Raw genomic sequence first — 16,514 nt, 5'->3', positions numbered from 1 at the left:
ATGAGGCTTCAAAGCACCTAGAGGGGTGCGATGAGTGCTTCAACCTGACCTGGGCTGCAAAAATGTGTTATTGCTCTTCACTGGAGTCAAGAATCTAACCTTTAGGATGTATGCGAAGTCTCGACAGGGGACTACAGCTTCGTCCTATGAAAACTAAAGAAACGGCTGAACAACTCACCAGGATTATATGCCGCGTTAGGGGCAGGAGGCACGGAATAAAAGAAGCCGGACCTTCAGACAATTCCCGGCCTTCGCTGCATACAGAATGACGTAAGTGAGGCCACATCTCTCTCTCTAAAAGACAAAAAAAGAGATCTCGTGAAGCTAAGTGCAGTCATTAGGAAAGCCAGGAAACAAGCCTTCGGAGTTCCCATGCACACCCGAAGCCACCGGCTCATGAGGCTCGGAATTCACAGCACGTGGAGGAGTTAAGACACACAGAAGGGAAGTATTCAGACTTGTATCCAGTACAATTGGAGCGAAGCTTCTTGACATACTCGGAATACCGTGGTCCCGGGTACGATGAAGAAATCGGATAGTAACCGAAGATGAGAATGAAAATTCGTGTTAACTCTCGTCCCCCACAATACACATCCTACTTACATCAAGGGCAGAAGAGGAGTTACGGCAAAAGAATAGGAGTGGACATTTAGATCAGCCTTATGGTATGACGCGATAGTACTAATGTGTTGATGCAAGCATATGCGGAATGGGTCATTCTCTACTTCACATTCATTGATCCCTGGGAGTCCCCATAACGCTGCTGGCACAGTGGTGAACCGGTTAAGCGATGTGCCACTGCCTCTGGAGACGGCTGTTTCAAACACACCACCGCTGGGGCTGGTGAGACCCAGATTGCTATTCCGGAGGAACGTCTTACGACCAAACATTTATTTATTTGCCCCCTGCCGCATATGAAGTGAAGACGAAGCGAAGAAATTTGAAGCGTGTACGCAGAAGTGAAGTTTGTGGGATCAAACGCCACGAATACAAAAACACTCGTGCCCGTCTCGTACAGGCTGTTTTCGTCCGGGTCTTAGAAAATCCTGCCGCAAGTGGCTCAGTCAGATTTGCACCGGTCCTCTTACATTCTGCCGCAACCCTAGCAGCAGCCAACAGGCCGAGCCTTTGCAGTGACCTTTACCCAAGAAGATCTTTCAGCAGAAGCATTCACGTCGTTAACATCTGCTCCCACGACACACTCGAACGCTATGACGGACAGGTCAGGCACGATTGCAGAACAAGCACACGTAAGGAAAGTGGTATTTTAACTTATTCTGTTTCTATTATTTTGGAGCTGAAATTCCAGAAATTGAAATAGAGCGCTGTAGTTTACAGAAAAAAAAAACGGCTATTTATTTTTTCCGAACACTCAGAGTGCCTTTTTTTGTTACGCGTATTCTTTAGTTCTCTGTCCCGCGTTGTGAAGCGACAGCTTCACTACGCTAGGTATAGCCGATTTCGCCGTGCGTTGCGAGTTGACGTTCAAGTGAGCCACAGATCAAGTGTGGCTATACACCTTACTATATGTGGTCCAGCATGCTGCCGCACCACTTGACCTTTGACCTTTTGATTAGCTGGTAGAGGGTGGTAGAATAGGCCGCAGCCTTCATTGGGTGACCAACCGATCCCGATGAACCAATAATTTAATTAACTGCCACCTACTAGGGAGGCAGGGTGGACGCGCTGCCTACCCAGTGCGCGGAACGCACTCTAAGTTACAGAGGCCGAGACGCGCCTAGTTTCCCTATGCACCACAGCTTTCGCTCTCTATTCAGGTTCAGAAGTAGTTAAACGGCAGCTAATTTCATGGCCTCCCTCATAGTTGCACTTGCAGGCTCTTGCGCGTGCTACGCTCGCGGGTACTAGTGATGTGCGAGTTTGTTCCCTTCGTGTGCGATAGTTCTTGCATGTTAGGAGGTCTCATTATGTGCATTAAATTTTTGCTGTGTCAATTCTGTCCTCCTCTTTCCTTTACTATTCCTGTCAATCATCTCCTGGAGCACGTGACAACAATGGAGAAGATTTTTCAGGCAAGCAAATGATCCGAGCAGTGACACCAGGAATAGGAATTTAATCGAAGCCGACGACGCAAGCGCTTTGTCACGGTTGTTACCACACGAGTGTTGACTACTGAAGCAACAAAACCAGTGCATAAAAGTATATTTGTACGTTATCTCGCTCGCAGTACACCCTATGTATCCGATATCTGGCAAAACACGGCACAGCATGCATGCATTCCTTACGTACAATAATCCACAAATTACTCCAGGGATTCACGTTAATCTAAAGATTAATGTGCGGATAAATGCTGTACGAATTAGAGCCAACTTTCCAACTTTTTTTTGGTGACAAGGGTTGCAGTGTGTAAAGACCACAGAACCGGAGACGGCACATGCATTCGTGCCGTGGTGTTAAGCACGCGTAGCAGGCATGATACCACAAAATGTTTGTTTGTTGTATATTTTTCTCATATTTTAATATATAACTTGTATGTAGCATCCGATGGCCACTTTCCCAGAGAGCGAAATTGATTAAATGAGTAATCGTGAAGAGTTGTACTGGTCACTGACGAAGGTCATTAAAGATGGAAAGACGTGCCTGGAGCACTACGACTCCGTTGTTCGCAAATGCCTTACAGTTAACAAGGAAGCTGTAGTGCTGCCGAAACGTCTTTCCATCTTTATTGACCTTGGCCAGTGACCAGTGCTCCTGATCACCATGATTCCTGCCCAGACGGTATGCCGTGAAACCCTCGACTAAAAGAGTAATCATTGCAAAAACCTTGCTTTCGATGCTGAAAATAAAACTGGCATAGGCGGGATGGGAAGAGGTCTGAATATATTTTTAACGGTTTGCTAGCGTATGAGACACGTGCGAAAGCAAGTCTGGTGTGGCCAGGTGGCGAGTTAGAGTGAAAATGCGCTAAAAAACCATGAAAAATACCGGCGCCAGTCAGGGTTTATTAGAGGACGGTGGGAGGTGCACTTTTCTTGTAGTATAATAACTATGGCTCATGTGTGCGCATATGTTACGACTATGTCGTTGATATGATCAGACTTCATTACGTTTTTCTTGCTGCGCTAGAAACACGAAGAATTTTCATTGTTAGGTATGACCATTTTTGACGCATGAGAATTAATATTAGTCGGAAAGCGTCTCTGATCATTGATGTGCCTGGTAATGTTATTACTCCTAGGTGTATCTACCTTGAACTTGGCGTTGCCTATGTGACATAAAACCCAACACAATACAACACTTAGGTGTATCTGCGCCGTGTTCTAAATTGTTTGACTAGGTTTGAGGACAGTGCGCGATCTTTCAGAACACGACTACTGTCATTTGATACAGAGTTGGAGTTATTCCGGTCGGTTTCGTTTTATATGCTTCGACGACCTCTTGGGCCTCGCGTTCAGGCTTGCAAAACATTCCGAGCTGTTAGTGAACGTATTCCGTGTGGTTTAACGTTCAGAATTCTTTTTGATGGCCTGAATCTCTGACTCTGTCATAGCAAGGAGAGCTAAGAAGGGTAAGCATGCTGCCCTCGGAGAACGCTGGACTCCACGGCGACATTTTACGGTGTGCAGAAGCGCACTGCTTGTTAAAGAACTTGCGCTACGAAGAGGACGGAGTTTTACGGCCTCTAAAATGCAACGCTGCTACCCGATCGCTTTCTGTTTTTTTGTTGGGGTCGTTCAGGGTGCCTTCCAGAAAGAGAAATTAAACGCAGAAGCATGGTTGCACTTCCAAGACTAAATACAATGCTTAGGCCTGTTCAGACCTTTGCTTCACGCTGGAGAGACAACACTACAGTGCCAGTAGAGAAAATAGGTAACACAATAATTTTTTGAACCAGATCTAAAAACAACTAAAGCAAGGCGGTGTGCACTCATCCCACAATATTTCAATATAAGGCCAAGACCAAACGACCGACTGGCTATTTTTGCGACGTTTTTCCCGCTAGATCAAGGCTCTGTGCTCAGCCTGCCCTGCCGCTTGGAGTTCTAGTCCCCGGTTCACATTTATCGCAGCAGCTTTTCAAACCCCCAAAAAAGGTCGATTACGAAGTTCGAAAAACGACCTGTCTCCTGTGCCAGCATTTAGTATAAAGAGCGCGCGCAGGTGCGGAGCATATTAACACTAATCTTTCAGGGTTTGCTAAGAATATTGAGAGTTTGCTCCCATGTTTGCGACCTTAACAAGGCCTCAAAAAGAAAACTGAATGTTTTTAGTGCTAAAGCTCTCCTACGCTCACCAACACTGACCAAGAATCTTCTCGCCGTACGTACGTTCACCGTTCACCGTACCGCCGTCAGCAGGTTTAACAAGAACGCTCGAGCGCGTGTCTTCCACTGACATTAGCGCCCCTGGGTCTGAGACAATGTTAGGGCGTAAGCAGCCCACGACTTGTCTCAAACTGCCGCAAACACACCGTGCGGCATGGTCTCAGACTCAACGCTCAGCGGCTTTAACATCAGTGCCGGACGCGTCATCAAGCGTTCTTGTTAAGTGTGCTGACGGCTGTACGTATGACGTACGTATACGATCTTCTGCCCTTGTCTAGCAGCCCGAGTTACTGCCTGAGCTTACCAGTGTTACTCGGGTAAGCTCGGGTAAGCGCAAAGAAGCGTCCCGCCAGCTGCGCTAGAGGGTGCTCGGAAAGAGCAACGTAACAGCTACCTGACACGTGACAGTAACAGCCACCTTCCAGCGCAGTGGTGGACGTCTTAACCGCGGCACGACAGCGCTGGTGGTAGTATGAGGAGTCGCTGCCGTCTATGACTGTTAAGTGGAGACTGACCAATTATGCATATACGAAAGATACCGCGTCATACCATTAAGGCGGAGCTTGAATGTTCCCTCAAATTTAATAATGAACACTTGCCTTCCCATGCCTACTCGGTTTACCTACGTTGAAACCCTGCCAATTTTTTCTCAGCACGCAACTGTTTGCTATTCGATATGAGTGAGCAGAGAGAGGGACCGCAAAGAGCCGCCATAAATGGAGAAAAGGGAGTCAAAGCTCCGTACAGATGGGCAGTGAAATGATTTGGGAGGAAATTACCGGTGAATAAAAGCCGCATATAAGGGCGACGACACTCTCGCAACGTACTATCTACTAGCATGCCTGAAAGTAGAGCCCGGATCAGGCGTGATGCATCCGATGCCGGAGGAGAATAAACGCTTTGTTTTCGCGATGACTGAGGCACGCCTGAGCGTGACGCGGCGCTGTGACCTACTTCTAAGCTGCTTGCTCTGGCGCCTAATTTCCGGTATCTATGGATCGCATGCAAGATGAGCTGAAGGGTGCGTCAAGGTAATGCCTGCAGTTTACGTGCCCGGATTAGATGCTCCCGAAGCGTCTCCCCTTCTGGCCAAGATGGCCAACATATACGTAGGAAGCGAAGGAAGTGTCATGGTAACCTGAAAGTGCGGCTTGTTATGTGCGGAGGTCTTGCCGATGCGTTTGACTAAGGAGAGCTTATACCCCGGGTAATTACAGTACCCGGGATGGAAAACAACTTGTTGTGCCGCGGATTTGTGAAAACGCTTTGTAAGAACAGTCCTGCATTTCATTCTCGCTTCCACAGTTTTTGAGGTCGGAAACCATTCTATATATATATATATATATATATATATATATATATATATATATATATATATATATATATATATATATATATATATATATATATATATATATATATATATATAACATAAATCCTACAATCGTACTGCCTGCCCAGCTCTGGACTGATTTCGCTAAGCTGGCGTTTTTCAATGCGCAATACAATCTCAGCTTTCATTATTATGTGGCCTGCAGAGTCAGTGTGGGACCCATGAACACATGTTCACCAGCCTGATAACCTAGCCTGTGATCCATCACCTGTAGAACCAGGCTACAACCATGCCACATGACTGTCTATATAATTGTGCTGTAGAGCACTAAAAATATCTGTAAACTCAAAAATACTGTAAAGGTGACAGTAGCCAACCTCTTCTATTGGCAATAGATTACGTTCGCTGTAGTTGGTGGAAATTCTCTACTCTACGGCGGAAAAATGGCTGTGTGGAATGAAGAGTTTTTGTTGAGGCTGTATGTGTAAGAAAACGCACTGGCGATAAATGCAATTAATGAGGAGGGGTATCTTTTAGTGTATGGGTTTCGACTTTCTGAGCGCTCTGTGCTGCTAAATTGAGGTCATTCACATCAATGAGAACGTAAGTTATTTGTTAATTCACTGCGGTAATAGAAATCCCACGTCGTTCCATGTGACTTGCTTCGTCCTCGTCGGTCGAGTCGGTCGATATGACCAGGTTCATGCTGGTCTGATGGCGCACTTTCCCCGTCATTACATAGTTCAAATTTTCCGCACATTCGTTCGAATTGCTACATATTCGTCAGATGGAACCTTCCTGACGTCTTTTTTGGGCATAAACTCCCGCTCGTGTTCGCGCAAGTGGCCACGTGTTTTTGCATTCCTTGTGATAGCCGCATGAATGTTAGTTGACGACGATGACATTCATACGTAATTACGACAAGCCGACAGTTTAGCACTCGAGAAGAAAGCATGGGGCGATGTCCATGTTTACGCTGCCCCTCTCGATAGTCTAAGTATGGCAAGTTTCTTACTGAATTCCACTTCACCTGTGGCTTCAAGAACGACGAAGGCGGAATTCCGCGACACGGACGTTTTAATGATTAGGAATTAAAACAAAGAATGGCCTGTCGGGCAAGCAACAACATTTGTGTCTTCAGAGCCTAGTTTTTACTTATCACTACGTCACTTTATTCTACTGGGGACAAAAGTTTCCGGGAAGAGAGTTCGATAAAAAACGTTTATTTTAGCTCCACCTTGCTACCCAGTCGCCTTCAATTCTATGAAGGCATTAAAGGCCTAAATACTGCTTCGTTTCTTCACAATATCAGGCAACTGAGTACCGGAGCGGAGCTGCACTAAACGTTTTTCCTAGAACTCGCATCCCGGAAACTTTTGCACCCAGTAGAACATCTACATCTCAGGACTATGTCAAAAATATTCGTGAAAGTGCTCGGCAAGGTGAAGAGGTCTTCAGCGATATCGTTTTCGCATTTTTGCCACCTCACAATGTCAACGGGATTGAACTCCAAAAATGCAAGACGGAGCTGATGCTTCGACCATGCGAGCCGATAGACCAAGGCTACCTCCTTCTGGCCGTGCGCGTAACTTCCCTCCGATCTCGCTGCCGTCACAGCTCCGCTTTTCAACATGCGAGCGAAATGGGAAGACGCTCTCGAGGGTGTTCTTTTGAACGAGCCCGCCTCAGGGAGCTCCTCACCAATCGAGGCCGGCGACGTTGCGAAACCTTTCCTTGTGCGCTACCTGGATGCGTCAAATTTTCGAAGTTTCGATGTTTTCACCTGGCTTCGAAAATGGAGAGCTAATCGAGAAGCGTGCACGTACCGCCGTCTTGCCACACTACGCGCTGTAGTCTTTGTGCCGGGTGTTTTCTTTTCTCCTTTCTAGAACATGAAAATTGCTGACATTTTCTCGAATGTTCGTTCTGGTGGCATTCGAACTGCTCCAAGTGCGTGCGCATATTCTGTGTCTGAAGGTCGTTCCGTTTAACGACCGCATTTCCTCCTGAGCCGTGTGCCGTGCACGGCTCTGGTGCCGACTTCTTTGTAAAAAACCAACGCCTCCGTGATTTCAATGTACGCTGGGCAGGCTTCGGAGGACAGCGTCCTCGCTTACTGTGCTTCATGCCACTTTATCGTTCGCTAGTCTTCGTGGCTTCTTCGCTGGCGCAGGGAGAGGGTGAAAAATATCAAAAGGCGGTTCGTTAGTCAGGAAGAGTATGCCATTAATAGGAAGGGTGCTAATAAGCAAAAGAAGTATAGCAACGCATCGTTCAGAAGCTTCTGTTTCCTAATTTTCTGTAAGTATGACGCCGTTTTTAGGCTGGTGAGTTGCATTCTGCTAGCGATTGCACAGCTCGAAATGAAGGCGGACAATGAAAAAAATTTCCACTTCTAGGGAATTTCTTTCGTGAGCGAGTTTCTACGTGAAAATTTATGCGGCACGAGTGATCTGCTTTATAATGCGTGCATTGCCTTTTTGCGACTATAGCTGCTGAATGTTCTCTGCATTAGTGGTTATTATATAATGAGACACGTATTCAAATAAAAGTTAAGCAAACAGCAGAGCATCGTTTAGGTAAGCTTGCCAGGCAAAGAATAAAATCGTCTTGCAGTCGTTGCAGTTATATTACAGAAGATATGACGCGAACGCATTATTATCCCCTCCAAAGGAGAAATACCAGCAGGCGTGAACGCAGCCTACTCAAATGTGGGTTGCCAAAAATACGATTACAAAATGAAAAAAAAGACCGAGAACATTCAGAAGTCACCCCCACCGCCTGAAAAGAAAGGCTGCCTTTCGCCGTTTGTTCTGACGCGTACACGATCAGCTGTGGCCTCAGCAGATGTAAGCAGAACAAAAACTGCAAAGTTGGTACAGAGGCAGGCGAAAAAACAAGACACACTCCCCGCCGATCGGCAACGAACTGTAGGCCGGCACTGTTAGCTGTCGTACAAAAACAAGTCAGCCTTCTTTTTTTAAGGTCATTTATCGTAATCCTTCTTTTCCATTAGGCGTGTTTACATGGGGTGCTAGATATACGCTCCTTCTCATCGGCTGCCTCATCTACAATGGCCAAAGAGCGCCATGGCGCAAGGAATTTTCGGTAACTCAAGATGGGGTCAAAGGTCCATTTTCCACGCATTCACCGCTGATAAGCCTAGCACCAGGCCAAGGGAAATCTTGTTACCATTGTATCACCTGTAGGTACCCGGCGGCAGTGGGGATCGAACCCCGCACCTCCCACAGGCGAGGCGGATGCTCAACCACTGAGCCACTGCTGAGGTCCATCTACTTTTTTTCTGACTTCATACGTCAGTACTGTTCAAATCGTAAAGCAGTCAGGAAAGTTCATTGCGTTTTCATTTCAGATATAACAAGGCAAAGTTTTCTATTGTGGCAAGCAGATGCACTTTTAACGTAGAATTTTCACATATGTTATACGGTCACATCGCCGAAATAACAAAAAGGTTTAAAACATTTCTATCTCTTGGCTCAATCGGCATTATATTCAATGCCATCCTGAATTAAACATTTCAACAGTGCTAGTAATACTGCGCCATAGTTGATAAATATTCAATATATTTGGATACTCATAACAAAGTATGAGTATATCTTTCATTTTTAAGCAGCCTGTTATTTCTTCACGCGAACGAAGGCAAAAGGCCAGCCGTTTCTCCAAGCATGATGTTTTCATGTTTGACATGTACAAGTATACCTCTCTTTTACACTACTGTGTCAAGACACTCAGAGAACGCGGCTAGCAAGTTTCGCTAATAAAAACAAAAACCACAGTGCAGAAGCTAAACATTAATAAAATGCCTGTTTTTGGAACACTATTTCTTCGAACTGACTCTGCAGGATCAATATACATAGTAAATATGCACGTGCACTTACTCGACTAAGCCTCAGTAAGAGAAGCTTGACCTGCAAGCTCGGTATTAGCCCGCGTGGTGTTCTACTTCAGATAACGACGAATCCTTCACGAGCACAAACTTTGCGAAGTGGCGGTGCCAGATAAGCTGGCAACTTCGGGAACTCTAGTTGCTTCATACAGAAAATCCGCCTTTTTTTCTGCCCATGGGCAGCAGCCTATCAGGTTTGCATGTTATCCTGAGCAGCGTCTGCATGCCAATGGCCTCTGCGACGCTCATGAAAAAGCATCATAAGGCGGCAAGGAGCACTCACAGCAGCACCTCTTCATTTTATGGCTCGGAGCGGGAAAACTGCATGTTTTTTGTCACCTTTTCTCTCCGGAAATGGCTGCGGTACTACGGAGGCAATTGCTCTCTCAAATTTTGTCAACATTATTGGGATGAAATTCGTGTGAGATGACGTGCTCCATTTACCCTTAAGTCGATATTCGGATTCTGCGCTGTGTAAATGTAAATAGATCGAAATAATCAACTTTGTATATTAATTATTTTATGGGAGCGCATATTGCATGCGAAAAGCTTTTTATAAAACTACTTCCCTTTCACTAGACGCTTTTTTATTTCCGACTTGCTTCTTGAATGAAAAAATTTAATGTCAAACTCGATAAACTCGAGGAATCTTAAAAATAATGCGGAAAATAACAGGTTCTTTAGCAATAGCTTACTAAAATAATTTAGTATTTTTCTTACGAGCTCCAAGCTCCATCAATACATCGCACCCATCGTAATTAAATGAAATTTAGACCATTTAAGTATAATGATGCGCGAGGTAGTTTTCGTTTATGTTTGTACTGGACAGGTTTTTGCTTCCCCACGGGTTCTAATTCTTTTTTTTTTTGCTTTTTATTGACAAATCCTGCCAAAGCATGGAAGCACGCAGTCTTGAATCTCATGTTCGCTGAACATCCCGGAGAAATCTTAACGTGGAGGCACGTGCCACGACATCCAAGGAGAGACCTCGGTTGTACTGCGTTCGAGTTCGCTTTCGCTATCAATGTGAATTCACTGAATTCGGGTGCGGTGTATTGCGACAAACCCGAACAACACTGTTCTCGATCAATTCTGGAATTGTCTCAGCGCCGCTTCCAACATTCAAAAGGAAAGAAAACTACAATAAAGGAATCACTGAAATTTTTCATTCATTTTGTCATCGCCGTTAATCACATCGCTATCGCCGCTTGCCCCCAAATCACTGCAAGCATTGCGGGCAGCGTCAACGCTCTTCACCTTTTTACCGCCACCGCGAATACCATTAGACACAGAGCCATAACCATCACCATTATTGCCATGTGCGGGCGCGCGGGGATCTGGAACGACCATGTCGCACTTTTCTCCTCTTTTTCGCTAGCATTTCTTGCGCGCTTTACTTTTTTTTTTCCGCACGTCCAAGTGTGCTGCGCGAAGGCTGTGTAATAGTTTGTTTTCCATGCGCAACAAAGGAATTGAGCTTACGAGGATAACTCATACAATACGACGGTGGAATTGGCATATATACTCTGGAGCCATATTGAAGTGGACTCGCCAGCAGTATCTAAGCTTGTTATCAATGTTGATTATGCTCTTGTTCTTGATATTTGGAGTAAAGATATTCCCTAGGACAAAATTTTCAGGCTATTTAGTAAAGGCATTTCTTTTTCAGCACCATCTTTTTCTCTTCATGTACACAGCTTCAGCTGTTATATAATTAGCGCAATGTGATTATCACTGACTGTTCCATAATAAATGTAACCATAATAGTAAAACAAAAGCACGTCATCTGCCGTTATACCGTGTCAAATTTGCGCCCCGCTATAAATACGAATTATTAGAAAACACTTTTTCTCTTCCATCCTTGCGAGAAATTTCACGAGGTGGCATTTCGATATGAACAGTCTGTGTGAACAGTGTGGATTTAGCAACGTGGTATGAAGGATGTTATTACGAAAGTGTTATAGACGAGCTTGCTTTGGTTAATATTCGGTCTCATGCAGACATCACGAAACGTTCTTTTGAATGAAACTGGTCATATATTATAAACGAGCAGCAGCAACTAACAGGCACATACCTAACAACTTTTGATGTTAGCGAACGCTGATTGTCATCATGGTTGTACTTGTTTCTCATAAACCTCAACAAAAAAAAAAACGGCAGTACCGAACAGCTAAACTCATGCAGAGCTTTTCTTTCAAAGCGGAGTTATGCTCAGAAAAAATTGGCTGGCCGTTTATCATTGCTAGAAAGAAAATATTGTGCGACAGGAAAGAGTTTTGCAGGAGCGCACCACCTGCACATACCTGAAAGCATGACTGTGGGAGCAACTTATGCGTGTCTTCAACTTTTTCATCGTCAGTGCCAATTTGCCCAATGTACGCCGGCTGCCTGTGCTCCAGTGCCGCGTTTTTACAGCCATGTTGTCAACGCCAACGCGTGTTGCTCTAGTGCAATAGTTTTGCAACAACTTCTTCCACGCCAGCACATGCAGCTCACATCTTTCTGTAACTACCGCCACATAGCTCAGAGCGCAAATATTAGTTTGATAGTAGTATTAGTGGATGAAGACGACGATGTGCAATGCACACCGCGAGAGTGCGTTGCAGTTTATTATTATTATTAATATTAATATTATAAATAAATTTGAAATCAAAACTTTCATCCCTTATCTCTTTATGAGGAAGAATCCTCCGGTGTTGCTTTCCAGCGTGCTTTTAATTTTAATTGCCTGAATACAGGTGAATAGTCACCCGATTCTTCACCGATCCCCCAGTGTGGGTATGTGCCATCTTTTGTTAGGCTAACAACAACAACAACAACGCGAGGCGTGATCGGCTGCGGCGATAGCCTAGTGCTCTCGTGCAGTGGCCATCGAAGCTGATCAGGTCGCACCGCCGCGGATTCGAAATCCAGTCGTGGCAATGTTTATTTACGGTTTGTCTACGTTTGCCCTCAAAATCAAGCTTCACACAAACCGGAGAGCTGGATTAACCTTGGGAAGTAGTGCTTTCGCACTGTAATGTTTGAATCGCTCCAAGCCAAGCATAAATGTGTTTTTTCGCCTCTAGCCACAATGCTTCACTCAGGCCTAAAACAGTCCTGGAGTATTCTTAGGCCGAAAAATTCAAAACGCTTAACGCCATCAGATGAGAATAACTGCCCTGTTCCTGACGATAAGTTGCGGAATTGCTAAACTCCTCTCTCTGCAATATTAACTAAAGAATCAGATAAAGACATAGCTAATACCAGTTTTCTCAACCATCACACAATGCCACATATTAAATTTGAAATTGACGGCATTAAAAAGCTTGTGGAATCTGTAAAGCTCACGGCATCAGCATTCATCAATTCCAATGATTTTAAAACACTAAGAAACATTTAAAATTCCTCAAGTTTTTTTTTCGTCTAATTATTTAGCAGTATCTTGCATATAATGTTGTGTGTTCCAATTCAAACAAGTTTAAATATCACTCAGGTTACAAAAACTGTTCAGTTACCTTCATAAGTTACTGAATCATATTGATCATCACTTTCCCTTCAAAAAAAATATAACACGAAACCTTTAGAGCTTAATTAAGTTATTGAAATACACGAACTTATTTCAACATAGTGGGCACAATTATCTAAATGAACTATCTTGTGAAACCAAACTAGCAATATTTATCAACGACCTTAGTTGCTCTCTTGACACTAGCATAGATATCTTTGACTTGAAAAAGCCATTTGTTAATGTTCGACATGGACTTCTCGTTTGAAAAATTTCATGTTTAAATATTAACTTTTTAGTTTTGAAATGACTATATTACTTCGTCACTGACAGACTGCAGTTCGTCTACGGCTACAAATGTTCATCCCATATGTCCCGCGTAATAGCATACCTCGTCTTTGCACTGCTTTGCCAAGACTGGTGAATCACGCGGCTATGAAATCTTGTACGTTATACAAAAAGCGCCAAAACAGAAGCCAATCATCGTATACCACGTGTGTCTTAGAACTGCGGCTCTTCGAATTTGCACTGCAGGCTCATTAGGCCTAGTAAATAAGCACGCGTATTTACTCAAGAACCCAATAAGCCCCGAAAGATGAGCTTCCCAGCCAAGCTCAAGCTCGGTATTTGTGCACGCAGCCTCCTAGTTAAGCTAAAGACAAACGCTTCGCGAGCACAAGCCTTGGCAACAGGAGGAGCCAGAAAAGGTGACAATTCCCGGAAATCTGCTTGCCTCATCCAGGCATTCCATACTCCTACCCCCCTTCTCCGAAGTCTTCTGTCAGCCATGCATAATCTCCTTAGCCGCACCTACATGAAAAAAACCTTCTGCCCACGCTAGGAAAAGCATCATAAGGCAGCATGGTGCATTCGAAGCAGAGTTTCCTTTTTTTATGGTATCAAGTGCCTGTGAATTTGAAGGCACAGTACATATGTGTGACCTTTTTCCTCTTGTGCTCATTGCGTTGCTTCGGAGATAAATGCAGGGCAGAATTTTCAGAAGCTTATTGCGAATAAATTATTATAACGAGAGCATGTGCTGCTAATCACTTCCAGTAGGTATTAGTATGCACCTGCAGGTAGAGCAAAATACAAGTGAATAATCGCCTGAGTGTCGCATTCCTTTATTCAAAGCACATTTTATATGCAATTAAAACATTTCTTAGAATCTATTTTCGTTTTGATTAAACAGTTTTTGCTTCTTGATCGCTTCCTTATTGATAATCTTTGCATCCGAAACTTACTGTTCTGGGCAAGGATAGCACACAAATAAATTGCACTCAGTGCGGGCAACTAACGCATTGCTTAGTGGTGTGTTACTAAAGCCAACTTATGAGATAAAATGCGAGCTCTAAGCGGCATCATTACATTTCCTTCCACATAAGACGCAAGGTAGAACCACCCATCTATTCTAATTTAGTAAAACCAAAAATAAATGTAAATGCTTGGCATTGAAATAGAAAGACCAGCTCAGAGCTTTTAGTTTGGTTTGCTCTCCGCAGTATTTGTCTCCAACTTTCGAGTTATAATTGTTTGCTTGTTCTAACAGTTAACCGTGTTTTCCTTTCACTACAAGGAGGCACGCAGTGTTAAATTCCACGTTCTTTGCACGTCCTCGCGAAATCCTATGTAACGGATTTCAAGGCGATGCTTCGGCTGTGCGTAGCTGATGGTCAAATTCGGCGTTGAGTCTCAATTCCTTTATATCTAATACAATGAACTAACGCAATGAGCTCGGAATTTCCTAAAGGTAGTATGGCCGGTACGGTTGTGAGTAAATAAAATTCGCACTAGTGACGTCACACGAGCGACAGACAGCAACACTCAGCACTGTGGTATCGGAAACGGTGATAACAAAAGTGCCAGGTGTGTTCGCAAAGCACAGCGCTGCGATACCCGCGCGGTGCAATTTTAGCTGCTCAGGGGACGCCATTGTCCTAATTATTTTACTCGGAACTGTACACTTCTGTTATGTGTGCGCATGCGTGTGCGTGTGCGCGCGTGTTTGGTTTGGTTTAAGGGGGTTTAACGTCTTAAAGCGACTCAGGCTATGAGAGACGCCGTAGTGAAGGGCTCCGGAAATTTCGACCACCAGGGGTTCTTTAACGTGCACTGACATCGCACAGTACACAGACCTCTAGAATTTCGCCTCCATCGAAATTCGACCTCCACGGCCGGGATCGAACCCGCCCCTTTCGAGCCAGCAGCCGAGCGCCATAACCACTCGGCCACCGCGGCGGCGCGAGAGAGAGAGAGAGAGTGTGTGTGTGTGTGTGTGTGTGTGTGTGTGTGTGTGTGTGTGTGTGTGTGTGTGTGTGTGTGTGTGTGTGTGTGTGTGTGTGTGTGTGTGTGTGTGTGTGTGTGTGTGTGTGTGTGTGTGTGTGTGTGTGTGTGTGTGTGTGTGTGTGTGTGTGTGTGTGTGTGTGTGTGTGTGTGTGTGTGTGTGTGTGTGTGTGTGTGTGTGGTGCAAACCACAACACCTAAAGACGCCTAGCATATCATTTAAGTGGTGGGAGGTATACGGCTGTCCAGCGATACCCTGGCGGGACACGGAGAGCTCGCCGCTTTAAATTTCCGGCGCACTGCAAAACACTTCGAGCTCAATAAGCAAGTGCCGACTTTGAAAACATTTGCAGTCTCAGACGGTACCCTTTTTAAATCTGGTTAATTAAAGATGCATTTTTCTAGCTATATCCATAGTGATTTCAAAAGTGATTTCTGCCAGCTGATTTGGTCAATATAATATAAAATCACATAAAATTGAACAAAACAGAGCAGGATTTAATACACAACGTTCCGGCTAGAGGACAAGCCTTTTTCGAGTGTAGTACAGCGTTTGAAACATGCAGCTTTACAGCAAAGTTACAGCAAAGAACGATTGAGAGAGAGAGAGAAAGACGGAAAGGCAGGGAGGTTAACTAGGGAGCGCCCGGTATGCTACCCCACCCGTGGGAAAGGGAACGGAGGGAGAGATAGAAAAGGGAGAGAAGAGAGGGATATGATCACTTTTTCACGCGTTCGAGTTCAAACAACTAGGGGGGGGGGGGGGGGGCGGGGAGAGACCAGGAAGAAAAAAAATTACAAAGGAAGAGAGTGAATTAAATCCTGCTTGTTTTTTCAATCTTTGGATATATATATATATATATATATATATATATATATATATATATATATATATATATATATATATATATATATATATATATATATATATATACATAGAAAGATAAACGTATTGGGTTGCTAGAGGCAAAAATTCAAAGTTGAAAACGCTTCATTTAGCCATAGATTTATTTTGAGGCGACGTTTCGGACAGAGCCTGTCCATTCTCTTGAGAAAGGACAGGCTATGGCTAAATGAAGCGTTTCAAACTTTGAATTGTATATATATATATATATATATATATATATATATATATATATATATATATATATATATATATATATATATATATATATATATATATATATATATATATATATATATATATATATATGCGTG

The sequence above is a fragment of the Amblyomma americanum genome, chromosome 8 (assembly GCF_052857255.1).
Source record: "Amblyomma americanum isolate KBUSLIRL-KWMA chromosome 8, ASM5285725v1, whole genome shotgun sequence".
Taxonomy (NCBI): Eukaryota; Metazoa; Arthropoda; class Arachnida; order Ixodida; family Ixodidae; genus Amblyomma; species Amblyomma americanum.
Note: the sequence above shows the minus strand (reverse complement) of the source record.